This window comes from Theropithecus gelada, chromosome 4 (genome assembly GCF_003255815.1).
Source record: "Theropithecus gelada isolate Dixy chromosome 4, Tgel_1.0, whole genome shotgun sequence".
Lineage (NCBI taxonomy): Eukaryota > Metazoa > Chordata > Mammalia > Primates > Cercopithecidae > Theropithecus > Theropithecus gelada.
In genome coordinates, this window is record NC_037671.1 from 90,897,356 (window position 1) to 90,924,369 (window position 27,014).

The 27,014-nt window shown below is 33.4% G+C and overlaps 1 pseudogene; it reads left to right on the top strand.

The window, feature by feature from the left end:
• The first annotated feature begins 694 nt into the window (after positions 1–694).
• The window catches only part of LOC112622627, a 93,757-nt pseudogene continuing 67,437 nt past the window's right edge, over positions 695–27,014 (top strand).

Genomic DNA, 27,014 nt, shown 5'->3' on the forward strand with positions numbered 1-27,014 from the left:
GCTTATTATTAGCATATAAATTCAGAGTCAAGAATGAAAGTGATGCAAACAAATATAGATTGATCAATGGGTGGCTGAAATGGTGACACATTTGCATTCTGATGATTCAATGTACATAAACTTTGATTCATGCACAAAGTTATTTTAAAATCTTCTATAAATTACCATTAGGCTATGTGTACAAGGTGTATACAAAACATAAAGGAATTTTACATTTAGACATGGGTTGCATCCCCGAGGTATCTCATTTATATGCAAATATTCCAAAATTTTAAAAATTTCAAAATTTGAAAGACTTCTGATCGCAAGCATTTTGAATAAAGGATACTCAACCTGTATCAGTGAAGGTGTGTTATTGAAGAAGAAGAGATACTCAACACCAGTAATGAAAAAGGAATAAAACATGATGCATTTCATTCTATTCCAAAAATAACTTTTTTATTGACTGGGAAGATTAAATTCTGCCTTCAATTCCCACTCTTACAGTGACTTTATTAAAGATAAGGGTGTCTAATCTAGAAAGTCAATGTTAGGAATCATTCAGTAGTTGCTCCTTGTAACCCTATCCCATCAGTGCAGATTAGTTTATCACATTAGATAGTTAATAATTTGCAAGATCAGAATGCTGACACAGAGTTTAGAGTAGATGATATAAATTGCAGTGGGCTGGAAGCACGCAAGCAACAAATCCCAGATGGTAAAGGTCAGGACGAGGGCTCTGGCCCACGAAAAACAGGCTCCTGGTGATGGCACCATTAGAAGAATACATGAAAACAGAGATCCGGAGAGTATTGGGTAAGAGTCACAGACAGGAAATAGTTCTAGAAATATCCAAAGGTAGGTTGAAAGTATCTGTTAATTTTTTTACCAAAGTTTTAAGATGTATTAAGGTTTGAGTTTTTCATGAGATCTCTTACTTTTCTTTGAGGATCTCTATAGTTCCACACACAAAAAAATTGCACAGTGACTTATATGTGACTATTCAGCAAATACTGTTGATCAATAAGTATGTAAAAATGAGCAATTGTTATATGTTTTATTGTGCAGCCTCCAGATTATTTAAATAATTTGCTATCACAGGAACTGTGTTAGCAAAATACTAGAAAAGACATTGGAATGACCTAAGGTGGGCAAGGATATTTTCTTTTTTCCTCATTTGTTCACTAGTATATCCTAAATGCGTAAACCAGGGTCTGGCATGCTGCAGTAACAGTCATTTACTGAATAATGCTACAAGTAAAATAAAGTTTACAACATATTGTATTTTAACAATAAAGCCATGTTATTTTATTTTTTCTATGTTTCCGTTCAACTCCAGTTATATCTTGATAGAATGAGAGACATAAGAAAAAAGCAATGGGGCTGGATTTAAGACAGCAGATTTGACACAGGAGGCAGTTTATCCCCATTAACAAATGTTGGGATTGATAGAAAACAGTGTCAAAAAGACAATGCAAAGCCAGTTTAAAATATAAAGAAAAGTTTTGGTGGACTGGAAACTGTAAGCTTCAGTGTCAAGAGGGAGAAATGTCTCAAAATACCTGATGCAAAGGATAAAGAGAAGAGAAACATATAAGCAGAATGAACACATAGTAGGCAAGAGTCAAAGGATCTTCATTTTTAATAGGAAGATGGGTAGAGGAAGATTTAAAAAAAGAGATCATATTTGAGAAAATAATAGATAAAAAATTCACACAATTGAATAGAGAGATATATAATAAATTTCTAAGACAAAAAAGAGAACACTCAGAAACTGCCATTATTAGGGAAAAATAAAGCAGTTGACCTCCAAAGGAAAAAAGACTCACTGACCATTGGTTTGATAGCATCCCTGGATATAGGAAGAGAAAGGATCAGTGGCTTCAAAGTGCTGAACCAAGAATTCTCAACTCAGTTAAAGGTCACTCAAGAATGACAGTAAAAGAAATGTCCAGACATAGAAGGACTCAGAATATTTAACATGCAAAGAACTTCTCTCTAAGAAACTCTAAGATATTTACCATACAGAGAACTTCTCCCTAAGAAACGCAAAAAAGTTAGTAACATATATTTTTAAATAAACATTGATTTCAAAAATTGTATTTTCAAATGAGAATATGCAGTTAAATTCCAGATGATTTAAAAATGTCGATGACAAGAATACCAAAGCATCTGTAGAGAGAAAGAAAATCTCAATAAAATGCTCCGTAATTAATAGGAAATAACAATTTTAGTATGTTAGGTAATGTTTTATGAGTAACTACTGGAATATAAGTAAGATACACAACTTTTAAACTATTAGAACTACTAGAAGAAAAAAGAAACTAAGAAAACTTAAACTCATATAATTTTATATGTTTTAGAAAAAAAAAATCCTCCTGTTTAATTATTTGACTAGTGCCTCTTTGGTGTCTGAAGTTTCCTTCTTGTGATCGGAAGAATGGCAGCAGAATCTGTCCCAGAGAGGGGACACTTGTACCTTAGACCGATTCTGCAACAGTGAATCTTTTCTCTCATTTTTCCAGAATGAAGGAGAATGTATCTGATACCCTCTGCCCTGGTCATACACTAAGAATGCTCTGAAAAAACAATACAAGGGCTGGATTTGATATGAAAGAATACAAGTCATTTTCAAATATATTTATCCAGGAGCATTTTCATTTAAAATATGTTGTTTCTTCAAATCCTGTTCTCAAACCAACTTACATCAGACCTTGGTACTCCCACTCTCTAGAGACACTCCACACTCGGCCCTTTCCTGTTCAGATCCACACTTATCTTGACTTCAATAGAGCTGTTGTTCAATTCATGACCTTCACATCACTGAACTTGTTAACAGCATTAAATTAAATGATGAAACACATTTTTATTTTTTTCGTTAAAGTTGTATTATCTAATCATGCATGCTTAATTTTTTAAATATTTTTACTCATTTTTGAAACTTATAGAAGAAATCATAACAACATGTAAAGTGTTGCATAGGGCTTTTGTCACTTAATATAATACAATGTTTAGGGAATATCCATTGATTTTCATTAGTATATAGTATTACATATTGTAAATATATTATATATATTTATCTATTCTGCTCTTTATTGGCATTAAGCTTTCTTCCAGTTTAGCACATTTCAGTTAATGATGCTATGAAAATTTTGCAATTATTTTGTAAACATAAGCATACATTTCCACAGGGTATATACCTAGGGGTGAAGTTTACTGGGTAAGGGAGTATGTTTATTCAAATATATGAGATACCGTGAATATTTTTTCCAAAGTGTTTGTGTCAATTTGAATTTCTTCCAGCAACTTTATGAGCATTTTCTTTACTCCACTTTGCCACTTACGCTTAGTATTATTATGATTCTTATGTTTTAGTGTATCTGTTGTTTACTATGTGGTTTTTAAAAGCACACTGTAGTAACAATGTGCTTTTAATCTGCATTTTCTAGCTAGGTGTTGAGGACTTTCCATATGTTTCTTGGATATACAGATTTAGTTTTAGGAACTGACTGTTAAGTCTTCCTCTTATTATTATTATTATTATTATTATTATTATTTTAGTAGTAAACTGCACTGCCTCATATACCTATAGTAGTTCTCTGTGTATTCAGAATACAAGTACTTCCCATTTTATCAAGTGTTATCAACCTGATTTCCCATTCTGGGGCTTGGCTCATGAATTTGTATTAAGAGGTATAACCGTGTCTTTTGTTAAGAACAAAACTTTTATTCTATTGTTTTCAAATGTCTCAATACTTACCTTTATTATGGCTTTAATATTAGTGCATTTTTATGTATTAATAAATCATTCCCTCCACTAAAGTTATAAAATATTCTGCTATATTATTTTACATTATGGATCAAATTATCTTTTATCATATATGGATAAGTAAGGGTAATAATACATTGATTTAAAAGCCATATTTCCTACAAACTGATGCCATATTTCTCTTTAAGTGATCATGTATTTACAGATTTGTATCTAGAATCCCCATTCTCTTATATTAGTTTATTTCTATATCCTGTAGCAATATCACATTTTCTCAATTATTTTGACTTTATCAATGTTTGCTTTCTTTCAAGAAAATCTTTCACCTTGTACATCTTAGAAAGTATCTTGGCCCTTTGCATTTCCATATAAACTTCAGAACCAACTATTTTTCTTATTGGGTTGAGGGAAAATTGAAAACTGATAAGTGCAATATTGATTTTTATAATTCATAAATATCCATCTCCACTTTCTATTTAACAATTATTAAAATACTACTTTATCAGTGGAAAATGTTTATATACCTTTTTTTAACTTATATTTTAAGTTCAGTGGTACACGTGCAGGTATGTTGCATAGGTAAACTTGTGTCATGGGGGTTCGTTTTACAGATTATTTCATCACTCAGGTATTAAGCCTGGTATCCATTAGTTGTTTTTACTGATCCTCTCCCTCCTCCCACCCTCTACCCTCCAAAAAGGCACAGTGTGTGTTGTTTCCCTCTGTGTGTCTATGTGTTCTCATTGTTTAGCTCCCACTTATTAGTGAGAACATGAGGTGTTCAGTTTTCTGTTCTGTTCCTGTGTTAGTTTGCTAAGGATAATGGCCTCCAGCTCCATCCATGTCCATGCAAAGGACATGATCTCATTCTTTTTTATGGCTGCATAGTATTCCATGGTGTAAATGTACCACAACTTTTATATTTTTATTAGATTTATTTATGCCTTCATATTTTTGGCATATATGTTTCATTAATATTTTAACTAATTATTTATGTTTAAATATACCATTCATTCTTTTAATATTTAGTTCAGCAAATGTGCTAACTTCTTATTATTCCAATTGCTAGGTATGTCTATTCTAAGTTTGCCTTCCGGAATGGGGCTATAACCAGTGGATTATTGAGGGTGGCTCAAGGACACACTGGGCCCACTGTAGAATGGACCAGTCTCAAAACTCCACTGACACCTGAACTCCATAAGCCCCTGCTCTGACAGGAGAACTGCTACCCCACACCCATGAGGTGAATTAGAAAGTTAAACATACCACACGTGAGAGGCAAGAAAGCCTGCCCTGCACCAACCATCAGAGAATTATGGCTGCTGCTCTACTTCTCTTTGAATCTCATGGACATTTCTTTTGTGATGTAGTGTAACTTAGAATGGTCTATAAAATGCAATTCCAGCTTAGGTACCTAACATAGTATAAAAACCTTTAAAATCCCAGTTTTCTTCCAGATGAAAGGATTATTCTAGATATTTGTCATATTTGTCTGTTCTCACACTGCTCTAAAGATACTACCTGAGACTGGGTAATTTATAAAGGAAAGAGGTTGAATTGACTCAGTTCCACATGCCTGAGGAGACCTCAGAAAAATAAACTTACAATCATGGCATAAGGTAAGGGAGAAGCAAATACCTTCTTCACAAGGCAGCAGGAGAGACAGAGAGAGAGAGAGAGAGAACCGAGAGAGAGAGAGAGAGAGAACCGAGAGAGAGAGAGAGAGAGAGAGAGAACTGAGAGAGAGAGAGAGAGAGAGAGAACCGAGAGAGAGAGAGAGCATGCAGGGGAAACCGCCACTTTAAAACCATCAGATCTTGTAAGAGCTCTCTCACTCTCACAAGAATAGCATGGGGGAAATCACCTCCATGATCCAATCACATCCCAACTGATCCCTCCCTCCACAGGTGGAGATTACAAATCAAGATGAGATTTGGGTGGGGACACAGAGACAAACCATATCACTCATACATTGACATTTGTATGAAATTTAAAAAAGGAAGGATTCACTTTCTTCTTTGTAGTTTCTGGTGGTTTGCTGGCAATCTTTGACACATAGGCTTGGAGTATTTAATGTTACTCTCTTGTCTTCACATGGCATTCCACCTGGATGTCTTCACATGGCTGTCTTCTTTGAACACCAGTCATATTGGATTCGGTGCCCATACTGCTATTGTATGACCTCATCTATTCTAGTTATATCTACAACCATGCTTTTTTCAAATACAGTCACATTCTGGAATACTGGGGATGATTCCATTTTTCTTTAAGGGATGTGGATAGAAGACACAATGCATGGGATGGGAAACACCATTTAATGATGGAACTGAAATCAGGCTGGCTTACGGAATGATGGCTGTGAGCAAAGCCCACACACCCACATGAGACATCTAGTGTGAGTTAGAAATAAGCTTGTTTTCTTAAACTGCTGATTTAACCTGGACTGTATTCACTAATATGACACCTTTTGTTGCATTATTAACCAAGATTTAATATCTCATATTATATTAAATAAATACACAGGTATGTATCAGTTTCTTGTGTGTGTCATATATATATATATGACTGCATATGTAAAACACAACTCATTAAAACTAAAAATTTGAGATTTGAAAAATATGAAAAGAAGGAAAACTTTCTTTAATGGGATATGTTACCATATTTTGCAGTATCTCTCATAATATTAAATTTAATTATAACAATGATATGTTCATAATAATATTTCCTGGTTTGATCAAATAAAACATATGAACTATCATCTTAAATTTCACAGAAAAAGATAACCTTAAGTACTTTATTATTGTATTATAAATAATTATAAGTACTATGATATTCTATTAGAACAACTTACATATTTCTAAATCTGTTTCTAGTTGGACGTTTTTCCAATATATTAATTTGGTCTATCTCAGTGTCAAGAAATGAAGGAAGATTACTCTAAATAAGAGACTATGGCATTAAAGCCAGTGTTTCAAATGCAAATGTAAAGCTCATTTGAGTCTGGTAATAATGTCAAAAAGACCTTAATGAGCAATTTAAAGCAAGATAAGATAATATGAAATATTCAAAATGTGAAACCTCAATCAACAGGATACGCTGACTTATGCAAAATCATTTATGTTGAGAATAAGAAGGGATAGAGCCATGTTTAATTTATTGTATCTATTTGGAAAAGGTTTTTCTGTTTGTATTTTTAATTGTTTATTGCAATGAAGCAAAATATTAATAATAATAGTTAATTTATTAAGCACTTATTATGGGCTAGGGCACTCTTTCAAGGATTTTCTTACATGAACTCATTTTGACCTCTAATAATGTCTTGAATTGTCATACGAGAAAGCACTTCACTCTTCTGCCTTATTATCAACACGAGAATGGCAGAGATCTCATCGGCAGGAAGTGGATTTTGGATTCCTCATCCCACACTGAGGGAATGTGGATGCTGCGACCGTTTCCAGCTTAGAAGTCTGTATATCTTCTCCTGGGCATGTGTCTCTGAGGAACATTATTTGAAGTGATGGGTTTTGGACATAACCTTGGTTCAAATACCAAAAAACTGTGTGAGTAAAATGTGATGGAATTTCACTGTGGAGCACAGTGGTTAGAAGAAGCAATAACAAAAACAGACAGAAATGATGACAGGTCATAAAAACATATGGCTAAGACAAAAAAAATAAAAAACATTATAAGCACACACAAAAAGCACAAAACAATAAATAAAGAATACAAAATAAACATATTAGAAGAGTTGTCTAATTAGAAAGGTGTATTAGTGAAAGCAAAGAAAAAGGAAAGAGAGGGCAGATTACTTTATTTAAATTTAAATTTTAAAACGTGAATGAAGAAATTTTCATGGGCCAAGGAAGATAGTGTGCCATGCACTAAGAAATATTACTAAATTGGTGTTTTGCACCGAGTTCTGAAATATAAAACATATAAATACAAGTAAAAATATTCAAAAGTTTGAAGGAATGTTGTCTTTCAGGTCAGAAATTAAAAGGATAGTACTTAGTATTGCTTGAAGGTGAGGTTATACAAACTAATATTCATTGTTAGTCTAAGTTAAATTTGAACAACTATTTTTAAAGGATATTTTTATAAATATGCACTATCTTTAGTCTAACAATTTATCTAGAAGGATTTTGTAGTAGAAAAATAACTGGACAAGTAACAAAAAGATATATCTGCAAGACACTTTAATTGAAGTAGCTGTAGAAAGGTCATCATTTGCTTTCATTATATCTATCCAAAAGATTATAAAAGTATTAATATATAAAAGTCAAACTATTTATTTATATGTTATATAAAGGGAATCAATTCCCAGCAAGTAAACTTATTGCAAAATTGATAATTATATCTCGAATTTTAGATAAGCACTTCAGACTTGTACTTTGGAGAAGACCAGCATTGTCAAAATTATTGCTTAATTGAAGCTAAATAAATTTCTTCTGCCAATACATAATTTTAGCCTCTATCTCCATTCGATTCTTGCATTTTCTCTCTTTCTATTAAACTAAGAGAAAATATAATAAATTAGTAATGACTTTATAATGTATTTGGAATCTATACACTAAAACATGGAAAAATATAGTTAAATATGAAAAATGATGGGCTCTGTTATTGAGATTATACTTTATTTTTACTTCTCTTTATTTTCTCATTTTTTCTACAAAGAACACAAATCACTTGTTTAATATAAAAGGACATGGTAATTCTTATTTTTTCTGAAAAGACAGGTTAGGGGACTCTTTTGCAGATAAGAGGTAGAAATAATAGGGTTGCAAAAAAGAATTTTTCTTATAAATGGAAACAAAGACACAGTGTAGTAAACTCATAATGTTGCCTCTGAATTAGCCTGCAAAGTTCTAAGTTAGAGCCTTATATTTCCACCGTTCTGTAGGCATCACTATCTAGTAAACATATCCTTTCCAATACTGGACAAATCTCCAACTTTGTCTCAGAGTGGAGACATGTGGACAGTTGCCTTTTCTTCCAAGTAACAGCCAAATCCAATCAGATTGACTGTATATGCCCAGCAGTTCATCAATCAATGTATGTTACTTTATTGATCAAGAAAATCTAAATCTCCTTTTTATATAGTGCTTTACATATCTAAATTTTTTTAAAAATTGATTTGGAGAATTATTAAATTTTTCAGGTTACAGAGATGGAGTTAAACCAGTGACAGTCACTGGGGCAAGGGTAAAATGTATCTCAGCATAAGAAATCTGAAACTTTGCCTAAATACATCTCTTAATTAGCCTATACATTTGCTTTGTTTTCCCAACATTTTACTATAAAATATTACAAATACATGGAAAAATTTAAAGAGTTTTGTAAACACTGGCATATCCATCTCCTACATTCGCTAATTACCATTGTCTTCTACTTGTTTTATCACTTATGAATGAAGCACTCTAATCTCAGTCAAGGCATCTTTTTTTATTGGTGCATTTAAAAGTTTCAGACATCATATGCTTCCACCTAAATATTTCTCTCTCTATATATATATAGTTAACTATAATTCAATTTTTACAGTACTGCTTTTTTCCCCACTTAAGTTAAAATCCCTTATCTTTCACAGTTTATTTCACCCAAAAATTGTCATGTCTCTGAAATTTGGGGCTTAAGGTGGTAAATATTCACCCTAAACAATTTCTGAGCTAATCCTCATAGACGATCACTTGAGGCTCTTCCCACTAGTAGATCCATTTTTGTCTTGTAATCCAAATGGAAAAATTTAGAAAAGAAATCATCAGAAGGCACCACTCTCATTTTATTATCAACAAATCTCCAATTCAGACCATATGCTTACCAGTTTTCTTTAGTCCTTTTGTTATAAGATATTTGTTATAAGTGTTGTGCAGAGCCAGATGTGGCTCTCTGTTTGGCAGGGCATGTTTTATTAAATTTGTGAAGAATATGGCTATTTCAAGAAGTACCAAGAAATCGAAGGGAAGAGAAGAGAGTAAAACTGATTTATGCTTAGAAGCCCTGAGTAGTCCAGGATAAGATTGTAAAACACACCAAAATTGGAGATGATAATTTACATTACCAAAAGAGATATTGTTTGTTAGATTGCATATGTCTGTGTAGAAGGAGGGGTGAGAGACTGCACAGTTTATATTCTTCCAAACTAAACAATAAGGACTGTCTGACAAAGTATACAGCAGCATGCTATTCTAACCTCCTTTTGGCCCATGGGTTTTTTGAAGGTTTTGCACAATAAGGTCAATGAAGGTTAAGTGGATACTCTCACAGTTGAACATAGTATGGAAGCTCTGATAGTTAATTCTGGGACTTTCATGTGCTATTTGGATGCAGGACTTGCCAAAACTACCACAGGAAATAAAGTATTTTGGCTTCCATGGATTCTTTTCCATCCCTCACAAAATCAAATTATTCCCTGGTTACATTTCTCAAAGTGAAGAATTCAACATGAAAGTACATTGTAAGCATATCATGGGCCAGTATGTTGCGGATCAGATTTTTTTGGGAATTCACAAAGAAAAACATTCTTATAGTAATTCACTGTATACCTAAAGTACAATATAGCTCCTCTATAATGTGTAGAGGACAATGTCCTCTCTACATAAAGGACAATGTAAGTCTGAACATAAGGTGGTTGGTGAATAAGAAAACTTATGCTGCAACCCAAAGATTCGTGCTCCCGTGGATGAGGAGGGACCTATGAAAAAAGCTTAAGTGTAAAGATGGTTTCGCTCCAAACTATCATACCCTGAAAAAGGTCAGGTTGCTCAGTAGCAACTGAGTGACGTCACAGCCTAGGAGCAGGCTATGACAGCTAAACCAAACCATCAGTTTTCTAGGAAGACCTTTAAGATAAAAAATAAAATTATTAATAGAGAAAAAAGTTACCTGTTTTCAAAAGCCAGTTCTTGCAAATTGGCTAGTAATTCTTTTCCTCTGTAATTTTTCAAAGCATGTGATCTCCCTTGCATTTCTTTCATTATGAAATTTTCTAATATTTAATCAACATGTTCTCCTATATTTCATTCTAACTCTCATAATGCTTAAATTACACTCTCATTTTTCCATTCTCTATAAAAAACAAATTCCAAGAAATACTATATCCATTTTTCTCTACTTGCTAAGCTTGCATTTTTAATAGACTTCATTTTCTAGAGTAGTTTTAGATTTGCATCACATTTGAGCTGAAGTATAGAAATTTCCCATATAGTGGCTGATCTCAATGGCTCATGCCTGTAATTCTAGCACTTTGGGAGGCCAAGGTGGACAGACCACCTGAGGTAAGGAGTTCAAGACCAGCCTGGCCAACATAGTGAAACCCAGTCTCTACTAAACACAAAAATTAACCAGGCGTGATGGTGGGCGCCTGTAATGCCAACTCTGGAGGCTGAAGCGTGAGAATCTCTTGAAACCAGGAGGCAGAGGCTGCAGTGCGCTGAGATCATACCATTGCACTCCAGCCTGGGGAACAGAGTGAGACTCTGTCTTTAAAAAAACAAACAAACAAACAAACAAAAAAAAAACAAAAACAAATTCCCATATACCTTGTGCACCCACATACGCATAGACTCTGCCATTATCAATTTCCCCCACCAGAGTAGTACGTTTGTTACAATTGATGAACCCACTTTGACACATCATTATCACCCAGAATTCATAATTTGCATTAGGGTTTACTCTTAATGTTGTTTGTTCTATGGGTTTGTACAAATTTATAATGACATGATTCATCACTGTATACAGAATATGTTGATTAACCTAACATCCTCTGTGCTCTGTCCTTAGACCACGGAAACCATTGATCTTTTTACTTTCCCCATACTTTTGCCTTTTCCAGAATTTCATATAGTTACAATCAAACAGTATGTAACTTTTTAAGATTGGTTTCTACCACTTAGTAAAATGAACTTGCTTTTCCTCCATATTTTTTTATGGATTGCTAGCTCATTTCTTTTCAGCATTTTATATCCACTAAATAATGTTTCATTGTATAGATGTACCACTGTTTAATCGTTCACCTACAAAAGGACATCATGGTTGTGTCCAAAACTTGCATTAATTTTCAACTCAGTTTTTCCTTATGCCATTTGTTTAAAATTGCACCTACCGCACACTGTACTTGTTCTCAACTCACAGAGATACATTTCTACCATCATACTACATTAGCTGCATATGATTAAGTTAGTGCTCCACTCCTCAACTCTCTATAACATTTTAATTCCCATGACATTACATTTTTCCCATGTTCCTTTTTCATCTCAGGCTTTTAGTTGTGTTTCTTTCTCATAAGTTCCTTGTTCTTCCTTATGGTAATTAAATGTTGTTATCCTGCTGGGTTAAGGCATATACCTTCTTTCCTATCTCTGTTCTCTTCTTAGATGGTCTTAATCCCAGGATTTTAAACACCATCTGAACCAACTTCTTATTGGGTATTTCCACTTAGATGTATCAACACCTGTCAAAATATATTTAAAAATCTCTAGCACTACAAACATATATTTTTCTGCATCTCAGTAAATGGCATTGCCATATAGCCAGTTTGCAGTTATTGTTAATCATTGTACTTGCTTTTCATAACTCTTACCTCAAATCCATCAGCAAGCTTTATTATTCTTTAAATTTCTTGACTCTATTACTGTCTGTCTCTCCTCTTGTGTTCCCATACAATTCTCCAATGCTGCTCACCTAGAGTATAACAGTAACCTTTATATGGTGCTTCCCTGTTTCCTCCAGTGTATTCTCCACATTGTTTCAGAATAACCTTTTAAAAACTTAAATCTGGCCGGGTGCGATCACTCACACCTGTAACCCTAGCACGTTGGGAGGCCGAGGCGAGCGGATTGCCTAATGTCAGGAGTTCGAGAAGCATCTGGGCAACATGGTGAAACCCAGTGTCTACTAAAAATACAAAAAAAAAAAAAAAAAAATTAGCTAGGCGTGGTGGCGTGTGCCTGTAATCCCAGCTCTACTCGAGAGCTGAGGCAGCGGGAATTACTTGAACCCGGGAGGCAGAGGTTGCAGTGAGCCAAGATTGCGCCACTGCACTCCAGTATGGGAACAGAACAAGACTCCATCTCAAAAACGAAACAACAACAACAACAACAAAAACTTAAATATGTTCAAATCATTTACCTGCCTAAATCTGCCCATGCCCTCTCTTCACTCCCAAATCACATCCTTAATTCCTAGAATGGATTTGTCTATATCTAGCCCTCCTACCTTACTGTGTCCCACATTTCTCCCATTTTACTCTTACTTAAAAACTAGCTTCCATTCTGTCCCTCCAATGTATATGCCAAGCTTTTTCCCAACTCAGGACCTTGGCACATGCAATATCTTCTGTCTGGGAGGTTTTTCTCTCTTTTGCTCCTTTCATAGCTGGTTGTTTATCCTTCAAGCTTCTGCTTAAAATTATTTCTGAACAAAGCCTTTCCCTACTACTTTGGTTAAATAAGTATCACATTTCCTTCTCTATCACCAAATATTTTTATTTATATAACTCCAAAAAAGTACTTATCATATGTTTACTTCTGTACTCATCACTAGATTTTAACACTTTTGAGTTCAGAGAACATCTGTTTTCTTCACTATAGCCTAACACATACTAAACACAATACAAATTTGTTGAACAACTGAATGAAGACATTTTCAGCCAAAGAATAATTTAAATATCCCTCGCATTATCAAAATCAGCCAGAAATTGCACTGATATTGCAAAAACAATGTGGAGTGTCAGATATCTACACACATAGAGGTAATGAGCATGCAGATAAGGAAGACAGGGGTCTGCAGCATCAGCCAGGCACATATCATATTGTGCAGAGTATATTTATGCATTCTGTGCATTTTAATACAGATTCAGTGCTCAAGACTAACTCTAAAACCTCATACAAACAAAGACTAAGGCCTAGTAATAAGTGCCCCGAAGCAAGAGAAAGACAGTACCAGAAGATAGAAGTGAACAAAGGTCGGGGAGCAAACACATGACGGTAGAGCCTGGGTATTAAGTAGTCTCTGGTCATAGTAGCAAAAGTAATAGGGGAAGTTGAAAAGCATTCATTATGTATTTGTTTTTCCTCCTTCCTTATTATATATAACTACAACTAGAAAAATAAGTCATTAAGCATTAAATCATGCTTCATGTTTAACCTCCCCAATTTATTTATTTACTGAATAAAATTTATTTGCAAGACATTGCCCCATTGCACTTACAAAATTAAAGTTCCAATAAATATGTAGGTGGTCATGTTTCAGAACTACAACAAAAAGGTATATATTTTTATTTTCTTTACATTTTAATGTAATAAAATATCTGTAACACACTAATCCCAAAGTGCAAAAAAAAAAAGGTCTACTTGTTAAAATCACAGACCATTTCTAACCCATTTTTGGTATACCCTAGTTGTACTAACACTTCTTATATGATAAGAAGTTGCTATAGCAACAGATTTTAATCCTTTAAAGATCACTTTTGCAATTTACTGCTGGTTTTCAGTACAGAGATATACAAATGACTCTTTTTGATCCATATTGTTACTAAAATTAATAGTGTATCAATTGAGAGTCCAAGGGTTTTGCTGTAAGTATAAAACGGAACCAGCAACATTTAGCTTTATTCACTTCGTTTCTCCACATTGCTTCTATTCAAAATGAAATTTGCACATTATGTATCCCAAACTCTCACTGAAAATTCACTATCTGGTAGGAGCAGCTTCATTAGGGGATAAACCAGACCATGATCCACTCTCTATCACTCTGTGGTCAGAAATTTCATTAAATAGGCAGAATGCTTTGTTTTGTTTTGTTTTGTTTTGTTTGTACTAGGCTACAAGGTGTCTTTTTTTTTTCTCTAATTCGTTAATCTATTTTAAAATGCATTGAAAAGGGGCATAACTGTGGACAAACATTTTTTAAGGCTTCTTATCAGAAATTGGAAAACATGATCTACCTTTATTGAAAATTTTCAATTAATATTTTATTCTGATACAAAAGTAATAAGTGTCTAAGAATCTCAAAAATACAGCAACAGAAAAGACAAATATAACTAAAAATTCTAGCTTCCTAGGGTTTATCACAGCTAACATTTGGGCATAGAGATATATAAAATTAGGCTTATACAGTACCTAATGTGTAATAACCTGCAATTTTCTCTTAAAAGCATATCATGAATATATCTCTATATTCGCAACTATCATAGAATGATATTTAATACCTCCACAGCATTTTAATTGAAGGATGTAAGTTATTTGTAACCATCTCCTTTTGCAGATCATTTAGGTTGTTCCCAATAACTTGATCTTTTATATAATACCCCGTGAGCATATCTGTGTGTCGGTCTTCACCCAATCCTCTCTTTCCTTAAAGGATTGCTAGTTCAAATGACATGTGTATTGTGTATTTTCATTACTTACATTCAAAGTAGTTCATAATTAAGTGGTAAAACCATAGCCATTAGTTTCAGACCACTTTGACTGAAATTGGAGTTGACACTTAATATCTCTGTAACCTAAGGCAAGTTACTTAACCATACTATGCCTCCAGTATCTCATCTGTAAGATGAGAATAATCATATTCCCTACCTCAGAATAATTTTTAAACAATTAAATCAATTTATACACTTAAAGAGCCTATATCAATGCCTGGCAAAAAGTAGTCACTCTAAAATGCTCCCTGCTATTTGCCAAATATACTGCCGGAAATAATGTACAAATTTATGCTCCAAAAAATAGTGTATACATATTCCAATGTCCTTACAATACAATCAACAGCAGATATAATTACTTTGTACAATTTTATATTAAATAGTCAAGTGTTACTGATGTTTTTAAATTAATAAACTTCATTTTTAGAGCAATTTTAAGTTCACAGCAAAATGAGCAGAAAATACAGCGTTCCAATATAGCCAACTCCACCTATGCACACGTCTTACACTAGCTACATCCTGCACCACAGTGGTACATTTGTTACAACCTTTGAACATACATAGACACATGTTTATCATCCAAAATCTGTCATCCACTCTCAGAACCATCCATTCTATGGGTCTGATACATGTATAATGTGATGTGTCCACCATTGTAGTATCATACAGACCAGTTTCACAGCCCTAAAAGTCCTTTGTGCTCTGCATATTTATTTCTTCCTCCCCACAATGCTTGGAAACCACAGATTTTTTTGCTTTTTCCATACTTCTGACATTTCTAGAATGTCATAGAGTAGGAATCATACAGTGTGTAGAATTTTCAGACTTGCTTCTTTCACTTAAGGAATATGCATTTCTAACATGTAATTTCAAGACTTGATAAGCTAATTTCTTTTTATCACTGAGTAGTATTTCTTTATCCAGACATACTATAGTTTTGTTACCCATTCACTTGCTGAAGAACATCGCAGGTGCTTGCAAGTCTTGGCAATTATGAATAAAGTTGCTATAAACATTTGTGTGCAGATTTTTGTATGGACATGATTTTTCGATTCATTTGGATAAATACCAAGGATTATAGTTGGTAAGTGAATTGATAAGAGAATGTTCAGTTTTCTAAGAAGCGATCTATTTATCTTTCAGAGTGGCTATGCCATTTTGCACTTCTACCAGCAATGAATGAGAGCTCTTGTTTCCCTACATCCTTATCAGCATTTGCTGTTGTCATTGTATTGGATTTTGGCTGTTCTAATAGGTATGTAGTACTATCTCATTATTTAAATTTGTAGTTTGCTAATGACATCTGGTACTGAACTTCTTCCAATGTGATTAATTGCCATTTGTATATCTTCTTTGGTGATGATTGTTCAGGTCTTTTGCTCATAGTAAATGGCAATTAAATTTGAGGCTCAATATTGTTCACAATTTGAAAGACAATTCTCTTTCAACTTAAGTAAAGTTACAGCATTGAAAATGGTTGGTAGTGAAAGGCATATTGATTTCATTTAGTTCATTTTTCTGATGAGATGAAGGTCAAAATGTTTAAGAGATTTACCTTAGTAAGCATGACTGATTAAAGTAATAATAAGATACAATCAACTTTTATAAACTGCAAAGACACTCGAACTAAGACATAATAATTACATTGGGAAAAAACAAATATTTAGTTAAAGTTATAAAAAGGCAAGATTGCAGTGTATCCTAAATGCTCTGTGCAATCCAGGTGTTTGTAATTTAAGAAAGTTATGTCAATAAAAGCCTAGAAAAGTTTTAGAAGTAAATATTAAAATAGTCAAGGGCACAGGCTCTACATTTAAAAATTAAACAATAAGAATTTTAGTCTTACGGTGAAGGTAAGGAGGAATATAATCAATGCTTTCTGGTTCTTGCTCTTGAAAGATAAGTAGGTAGGTAGGTAGATAGATGAAAGAGAGAGAGAGAGATAGAAAATAAAGTCATTCAGCAAATGTTCAACTGTTCAACTAATATAAACACTGGAGTCTTCCCATAAGTCTTAACTACAAAATAAATACAAATACATACTATGTGGCATTGAAAGCAATAAGCTTATGAAATTTATAACATAAAATGACTGATATCATGTTGGAAATATTTTTATGTATAAATATAATTCATACATATAAATTTAATAAATTTTATATACATGTAAATTTAATATACATATAAATAATATTTCTTAAAATCATTTATTTAAAATTCAAGAAATATTACATAAACAGAGAAATAATAGATTCTTCACAGTTATGAAAATGTTAATGTAGTATTTCTAAATATTTAATGTCGTCTGGAGGACAACCAAAGTCTCTTAAAAAGATATAGCTAGTTGCTATAGTAAAGGCCCAGTGATAAGCTGAAGAAATCATTGCGCCATGGAAGTATGGCACTCCTAGTGTCCTTGTGCTTCCCCACAATACATATTAAAGCCAAAATTTATACATCTGAACTTTAACAATAACAGTGACTATCACATAGAAACTCTGCCTTGACATTACAAGTATGGCTATGAAGGACTTTCTGGTCTATTATACTAATGATGTTGTTGGCTTTCTGTAAATCATCTGAATAATTGTAACCAACTGTCAGCTTTTATGCAACTGGAGTTGGAAAAGAACAACTTTTGGGAAAGATGTCAGAGAGAAAGACCAAAATAGTAAGAAAAAGTTAATAATCTTCTTCCAAAGAAAACCATACATGCACATACACATATACACAAATAATAATGTTTGCAAACATTATCTCTAAAGCTAAGATTAGGAAGATATCTAAAAATCCATGTATGTCTAACATTGGGTAAATTTATGCACTTTTATAGATTGCTTTCTCTCAGATGATCTATTAGTTCCTTATTCGATCACTTTTAAAACTATTAAGGTAAGTAAAACATATGAAAATACTCATTTTAAACACTTTGGTTGAAAATGCAGTAATGGATCTGAAAAAAGACTGATTTAAGGTGACCAAGTATCAGCCCAGATTTATAATTCAGATCATTTGTATTTTCAAATATTAATTTAATCTAATTATTTAACAATTTGATGTAGGTGTGTAAAGGATAAAATGACAATTTTTAAAAATCTTTTAAGTACGTGTTGGGTATTATGGTAGTTAAAGTTAAATTACACTAAGGAAATCTGAAGTGTTCTCCGTCAGTGTGCCTTTAGGGAGCAGGGGATTTTATGACTTGGTTTTTAATGACCCTTGTGATTCCTGAGGGGAGTCATAATTTTTTAATCAAGCACAGCTGCCATTTAATAAAAGCCAACTTTTCGAGGCTAGGTCAGTGACAGTAAGTTTAACAGCTTCCTTGATAGTTTTGTGAATGTTTTCTCCTAAGCCTCACAGTTCTCATCTTTTTAAACTTTTGTAACCTAATTGAACAAGGGAATAGAATCTACAGGTCATAAATTTTTTTGCAATAGATTCCTTTAGACTCTAAGTCCCCAGATGAGTATAAATGCGTTCTATTAAATTTGTCATCCTGTTTTTGAATCTTTACGTTAAAGACATTTGGGAAAAAAATAGATGAGTCAATGTGCTCAATGTGAAGAATTTGAAACTGTTACATAAAATTTAGGAAAGTTGATTTAGCAACAATATTGTCAAAATGTCTAGTTATGACAGTGACATTGTCTATCCCTTTCTCTCTACTTTCAACATCTGTGTATATACTAGTATTCTAAAACTTATCTCAAGTCTTAATGGTCACAATTTTTCTCTGAAATGACATCATTCTTCCCTCCATTACTTTAACTATATTCTCAAATTTTCTCTGTATTTTCTAGCATGGTAGTGCTTGAAAATGGAAGGCATTTGTAAGGGCTTTTCAGAAAAGATAATGAAAAATCAGGTAAATTATTGTATCATAGCTTGGGCCCTGTTGCTGTATCACACTGTGCTGGGATTTGTATCTGTGGTAATGGCGGTACTGGCCACTAACATATCAGGTCTGTTCTCCCTCCCGGCATGTGGAAGAATTTCACTTACTGAGCCTGATGAAGTTAGACATGGGCATGTTATTTGTTTTGCTATTAAATAAGACCAGGGTTAGAGTGTCATTTCTGGGCTGAAGTGTTTAATTGGTAGAGGCGTACATCATACATTGAGAGGGCAGCATCATCTTAAGAGGGTGACACTCTGTCTGCCTGGATCTTAGGTGACTCTGATAAGATTGTCTCTTGTGAATGTATGCTTTATATCTAGAGTAATCATGAAACAAATTTTTATTGTTACAAGCCACTGAGATTTGAGGTTGGTTGTTATCTGGTCTATCTTGACTGATCCACAATCTAATTTTAATTTATTCCTAATCACCAAGCTAATTATGTGAGTTCTTTTTATTTCAAGATAAATGTCTAGAGATGGTTGTCATAAAATCTGTAAGTGCATTAAACTGCATATTTTAGTCTTACCCACTTTTATAAACTGTATTTCTATTTTAACTGTGAATAATGCAGCTATTTTCTTTGGACTAGTAGGCTAAATTAAGAAAAACTGACATCATACACTAAGTTTAATACTCATCAAAATGAAACTTTCCATGTCACTTTAAATGGCATCACTGATAAAGAATGAAGGCTGGGAACTTGATTTAATTTCACTGAACTTACTGTTGAGAGAATTATGTAGCTCTAACCTTTCCACCCCTGTTCCAGTGTCCTAGTCTACCACCTGCAGCATCATAAACAGAGGCATCTTGGTAAACGGGAGCCATCTGCAACATAACTCATCTCTTCAAAGGGCGGCTGGATTCAAGTGCTCTCATGTCTTCCAGTGTGCAGTATATTTAAGTTATTGCTTTTAAATAATCTTCTGTTTTCTCTTTTGTACAATGGCAAAGACTTTAAATAACCGATGTCAAAATCACTTGGTTCATCTGCTTACTGAATTTCCAGAGACATTAAATATGAAAATCTGCATCTCTGGTGTAGTGTTTGTATGTGAACTAAGGTAATTCAATCATGCTTTTGTATAGACAGCAATGGTCCATTTATGACAACAATTCTGAATACATTATGAAAAATTAACTTCAATATTTTTGGTATTATACTTAGCTCCCTCAGGATAAACAAAATTTCATGCCACTGTTGCTGATGCCCTAATTCTTACTTTACCTGCTGTGCATAAAAAATATACACTAGTAGGGGAACACAAACAGTGGTAATGGTATAAAGATTTCTTATTTCAATATTTACCTTTTGTGGATAGATTTAGGAATTTTCCCTTCCTTTTAATGAGAAGTAAAGGTAAGCTGGCTACAGTAGGGTAATACAAACGTTAAAATTATTGTGAATGCTATGCCATATGGTGCTTAGATAATGGTAGAAATAGTTTTTGATCAGCAGATACATTCTCATTAGAATCTCAACATTTTTAGCATAGAACAGATGAATTCTCTTTGGAGCAGTTTGTTCTAAGGATGGCTTTCTTGGCTGTGATAGCAGGTTTTGGAGTTTCATGAATTGTTGCTATAGCATTATGAATTGAATAAAATGTCTATTGTATTTTCCAAGGTGCATGCCTCCTAACATTTAATGGCATCTTAGTCTATATCACATTTATTTAGTCTATATCACAAATTAATGCTAACAGTCAAAGACAAAGCAGTCTTCTTCTAAGGTCATCCGTATACATCTTCACATTACCTTTGTGTATGTTGAGAGATAACCTCCACATTTCAGGTTATTAATGACTCTCATGGCTGAGGGCTGGGAAGAAGAATGATGTTAGTCAGTGCCTCATCATAACCATGTAATGATTTACAGATGTACACTGACTATTAGACCTTAGAACTAAGATTAATATGAGAAAAATAATGTAAAGAACCATGAAGTAAGTTTAGATATATAACTGACTAGACTCTTACTCAAATTTGCAAATATAAAATAGAACCCTGCTTGTCTGTATTGTTTGATTTTAATTCTTTACTTTTTAAGTAAATCAACAGAACTAATTTTATAATAGCTTTGATTGAACTAAACAGTTATTAACATAAATAGAAAAGAAGAAAATTTCAATGGCTATGCTAAGAGAATAGTGAAGCTTCATTACTGAAAATTTTGTAAGGACTTTTTTTTTTTTAACTTCAAACCCTTAGTTATAATCCCATGTTTGTTTGTTTGTTTGTTTTCAGTGACTCTTAGTTTAAGATAACCCTGTTACAGAGCATATTTAAATCTGCTGGAAAATAAATGTGTTCTTTTTTATTCCGTTAGATACAAACTCATCATAGAGAAAAGGAACAGATGTGTTCAACCTGGTATGGTTAAGTCACATTCTGCCTTTGTAATTTGGAAGTTGTGTAACTGTCCAGTGCCTCAGTTTCCTCAAATGTAAAATGGTGATTATAACAGCATCTACTTTTGGAGGCTTCCTCGAGGATTACATTGAAGGCTTATATTAAGGCCTAACATATAATTAGCACTGAGATTTTGCACATTGTTTTTATTGTAGTATTTTATTATATCATAGGACAAGGCATCATTAGTACATTGTATCATTCATACCTAATTGTTATTAGATTGCATCATAGACCAGTATTAGCCTATGGAATTAGTAAATTTCCTTCAAATGCTCATACTACTGCTATTCATAACATGAAAAATTTGTCAAACTCCTCCATTTCCCTAGTCGACGCATTCTTCCACTCTGTTAGATAACTTGAGATGATTATTCCACAACTTCTCCTTTGTCTTAACTCTCAAACCCTTCCTCCAACTTAACTCTCATGTTATGACCTGGCTTCCTATTTAACTGAGAAAACTGAGAGGATAGGAAAAGGGTATCCTCATGTTCATCTCCCCAGGAACTACATGCAAGCCTAGCAAATGTTCTTTTCTGTAGCATCAGATTAATCCCTTTCTACTTAATCATTTCTATTACCATGTAGTACGATTTTTTTAAATTGCTTACATTTTCATCTAGAAAGATCCTATTAATCTCTTTGCTTTACAAAAGAGTTCTTCTAAAGATCTTACATTTATGGTTTTCTACAATCACTGTGCTCTCATTCTTTCTTGGACCCCTGACAAAAAGGAATTTTTGCCTCTATGACATAACTAAAGCAACTATTGTTATTGTTAATAATGACATTGGTGATGCTAAATCTGATTTTCATTTTGAGGTTCTCATTTGAAATATCAGCAAAATTGAAATAGTTAATAAATCATGTTTTTCTTGAAATGCTTCCTAGTTTTTCTATGTCCTTACCACTTCCTTCTTTTAACTCTTTCTTGCTCAACTTCCAAAATTATAAATATTGTAAAATATTTCAGTTCTTCTTTTCTTCTCTATCTTCACCCGCTCCCTGAATGATTTTATCTAGCCTTTTGGCTTGAAATTATAATATGTGGTAGGACTTAATTACATACCTCTCATCTTGACCTTCACCAGCAACTGCTTATTCAGCAGCACAACTTGGATGACAGAGGGAATCTCAATCCTCTACCCGTCTTCCTCTGTACTGCTTTCTATTTACCAATCCAGTTTCTATGTGTGCCCTGAAAACAGCTTGCTCACAACAGAATGTTTTGCTATAAGAATATATATTTGCCAATTAACTTTGGCATGTATGTAAAGCCCTTTTGTCTAATGTAGGGAGGCCTGAAAGTAGTTCATTAAATAAAATCAGGTACATAAATGTATTGGTGGGTTATGATTTTAACAAGTATTATATGACAGAGTAATGCATATTTGGTTTATTTAATATTTGTTAGCAACAGTACTTCTCCCTTTTCCAGAATTTGCAGAATAATTTCATTCCTTTTCACACACTTAAGATACTTTGTTTCATGTCTCATAGCCCTCTATTATTTGAGTTCCTGTACTAATTCAGGAATCTCACCTCAGACCTTAATTTAACCAAACAAAGCAAAGTGAAAACAACCATCCCACCAAGCAATCAAATTCCCTCTATTGTAAAAATTCCTTTTACCACCAATTCTGAATTTTCATTTGTAATTATTTTATACCTAGAAGTCTCTCTTTAGGTCTTCTCTTTTAACCAGTGTAGTTATATAACTTGTATCCAAACTCTGTGATAGCCAGTGTCCAGAGCTGAATCCTCAGTGGAAAAAGGTTTTCATGCCCTGTGTAGTTTGAAATTGGGATATCTTTATGACTCGATTTTCAACAATATGTGGCAGAAATGGTGTTTGTTCATAACAACCCTTACGCTTCCACCTGGGGCTCTTAGAACACTCACATTTGGAATACTCTTTTAGCACCGAGCTGGCATGCTTTAAGAAACTTGGTCACATGGAGAAAAGATATGTAGGCTTTCCAGTTAACAGCCCAATTTGAGCAACTAGTCAATAGCCAACACCAACAACCAGGCCGGGCGCGGTGGCTCAAGCCTGTAACCCCAGCACTTTGGGAGGCCGAGACGGGCGGATCACGAAGTCAGGAGATCGAGACCATACTGGCTAACACGGTGAAACCCCGTCTCTACTAAAAAGTACAAAAAACTAGCCGGGCGAGCTGGCAGGCGCCCGTAGTCCCAGCTACTCGGGCGGCTGAGGAAGGAGAATGGCGTGAACCCGGGAGGCGGAGCTTGCAGTGAGCTGAGATCCGGCCACTGCACTCCAACCTGGGCGACAGAGCGAGACTCCGTCTCAAAAATAAATAAATAAATAAATAAATAAATAAATGAATAAATACACCAACAACCAACCATATGAATAAGCAATCCAAATCCAACTGAGTCTTCATATTGTACTCTCAGCTACAATTTGACTGCAATTGAATGAGAGACCTTTTCCAAGAATCCAGCTGAACCCAGTCAATCACAAACTCCTGAGAAATAATAATAATTATTTGTAGAGGATTTAGGGTGGTTGCTATCCAACAATTATTGTTCATGACATTGGGATAGGTTTGAGATCATAGGTAATAGCAAATTAATAAAATGTACACAATTTAAAATGCTTATTTGTTGATTTTTAGAAACTGGCTTATTGGTATACTTATAAACTACTTATAATAAAACTATTTTCAATTTTTTTCTTACACATTTGAAAGTACATATATCATCATAAATTTAAACAAAATATGAAACCTTATTTATATTGGTTATCTAAATATTAAAAATAACAGAAGCCAAAAATTATTCTCAATGTACATATATTAATTATATATTAACGTTATATATCAATTTGTTTTCTAAACTGCATTTTTCTCTAATATTGAGTTACTTGTATTTATCTGGTGAAATACTATTTTCAGTTTTATTATTTATGTTCATAAAAATTTTTAATATCTTCCTACAGTTGCACTCTATATTTAGTATGTACATTTGAAATTACTCACCTTTTCCATTGACTACATGAAAACAAATTATGTAAAATGAAAGATATTCTCAATACTTTATTTTGACTGAAATGCTTACATATATTAATCCAGAGTCCCTTTATCTGAGAATTATTTTTATAAGATAAAACTCATCAAAAAGTTATATTTATTAATATTTATGATTATTTTGACTATTTCATCAAATTTAAATGCAGCAAAGCCTTACACTTTTTCAATTTTATTCCATGTCTGAATAGAGACATTCATTCAAAGCAAACGAAAGCTCTATCAAAATTTTCTTCTTACAAGCATAAATATTTCAAAGAACAAGCATACAGTTCAAAAATAAATTTTGAATACTGAGTTCTCAACATTGTTCTTCAGTTTTCCTGTGTTTTATATAAATACAGTTTAACTTCTTCCTGTTTGCATGCTTTTATCAATAACTTGATTTGCTAATAGCATTAAAAACTAAAAATTTGAGGTATTACATTAATTAAGTACTTTAACTAGAGATTTTGATTTGTTCTTCCTAAATGCAGCCAAAGTATTACAAAACAGTTCAACATGGGAAATACAGGAAATGTGTTTTGATTTATGATGTATGAAGTAGTTCCTTATAGGCTCAACTGTATCTAAAATCAAATTATTATTGAACAACAAAGGAAGTCTATATTACAACAATGAGATATTATTTTTTATCCAACATCAGTGTATGAGAAAAATATGTAGTTAGTTCATCTGAGTATATGTAAAAGTAATTTTTGTCAACTATGGCTCCTATTTAGGTTGTTCAAAATTGTACAGTTTGCTTGAACATACTTTCAAGGTATATGTGTACCACAAGCAATTACAAGGATAATTTTACTTTACAATTTTCTTTAAATAAAACTTTTAATTTTCACTACACACACAAAAAATTTTATTCTAAATGCTGAGTTTTTATCTGAATTTATATAGCCACAAAACTACCAGGTATTTCAAAGAAAATTTTTGAAGGCTCAACTTCGATTTGATAAATTGTATGAAAAAGATCAAATTGTTATTCTGATTAGCTGGTTTTCTATTCAAAGTAATGACACTGTGTATCAAGTTGGAATAATTTAATTGATGCAAAATTCTGCAAATGGAACCAACATGTCCCTAGCCACACTTTTTGAATGTACAAGAAAAAACAAAATTAAAAATGTGAGAAAATAATTGTGAATAAGTCATTTGCTCTAAATAAAAAGTTACATTTCAACCCAGAATTTCATATCCAGCCTAAGCTTCATAAGTAAAGGAGAAATAAAATCCTTTACAGAAAAGCAAATGTTGAGAGATTTTGTCACCCCTAGACTCATTTTGAAAGAGCTCCTGAAGGAAGCACTAAACATGGAAAGGAATAATCAGTACCAGCCAATGCAAAAACATACCAAATTGTAAAGACAATCGATGTTATGAAGAAACTGCATCAACTTAAAGAAACTATCATCAGAGTTAACAGACAACCTACCGAATGGGAGAAAATTTTTGCAATCTATCCATCTGACAAAGGGCTAATATCCAGAACCTACAAAGAACTTAAATTTATGAAGAAAAATACAAACAACCCCATCAAAAAGTGAGCGAAGGATATGAGCAGATGCTTCTCAAAACAAGACTTTTATGATGCCAACAAATATATGAAAAAAAGCTCATCATCACTGGTCGTTAGATAAATACAAATCAAAACCACAGTGAGATACCATCTCACACCAGTTAGAATGGTGATCTTTAAAAGTCAGATAACAACAGATGCTGGAGAGGATGTGAAGAAATGGGAACACTTTTACATCGTTGGTGGGAGTGTAAATTAGTTCATTCAACCATTGTGAAAGACAGTGTGACGATTCCTCAAGCATCTAGAAGTGGAAATACCATCTGACCCAGCAATCCCATTACTGGGCATATACCCAAAGCATTATAAATCATTCTAATCTAAAGACACATCTTGAATTAATTTTCATATAAGGAGTAAGGAAAGGATCCAGTTTCAGCTTTCTACTTATGGCTAGCCAATTTTCCCAGCACCATTTATTAAATAGGGAATCCTTTCCCCATTTCTTGTTTCTCTCAGGTTTGTCAAAGATCAGATGGCTGTAGATGTGTAGTATTATTTCTGAGGACTCTGTTCTGTTCCATTGGTCTATATCTCTGTTTTGGTACCAGTACCATGCTGTTTTGGTTACTGTAGCCATAAAATACATAACTGTAGTTTTACACTAAATGATAAAAGCACTCCAGACCATTCTGTGGACTCAATGACCTCTGTTTCCTGTACACATTTCAGATATATCTGACCTATTAGTAGATATCTGACGATGTTTGTCCATGTCCCCCACAGACCGTATAGGCTGATGATCTGGTATCCTTCCTGTATTTTTCAGGTAGTGAACCCAGCAAAGATAGCAGTGTCTAATGCTGTTTTCAGCTACTTACACTCAGCACCCAGCACAAGCACCTTGCCTATGTACACTTGGTTTATCAGCAAGTGCCTTCCAGTTGTCATCTTGACAAGGAAAGGAT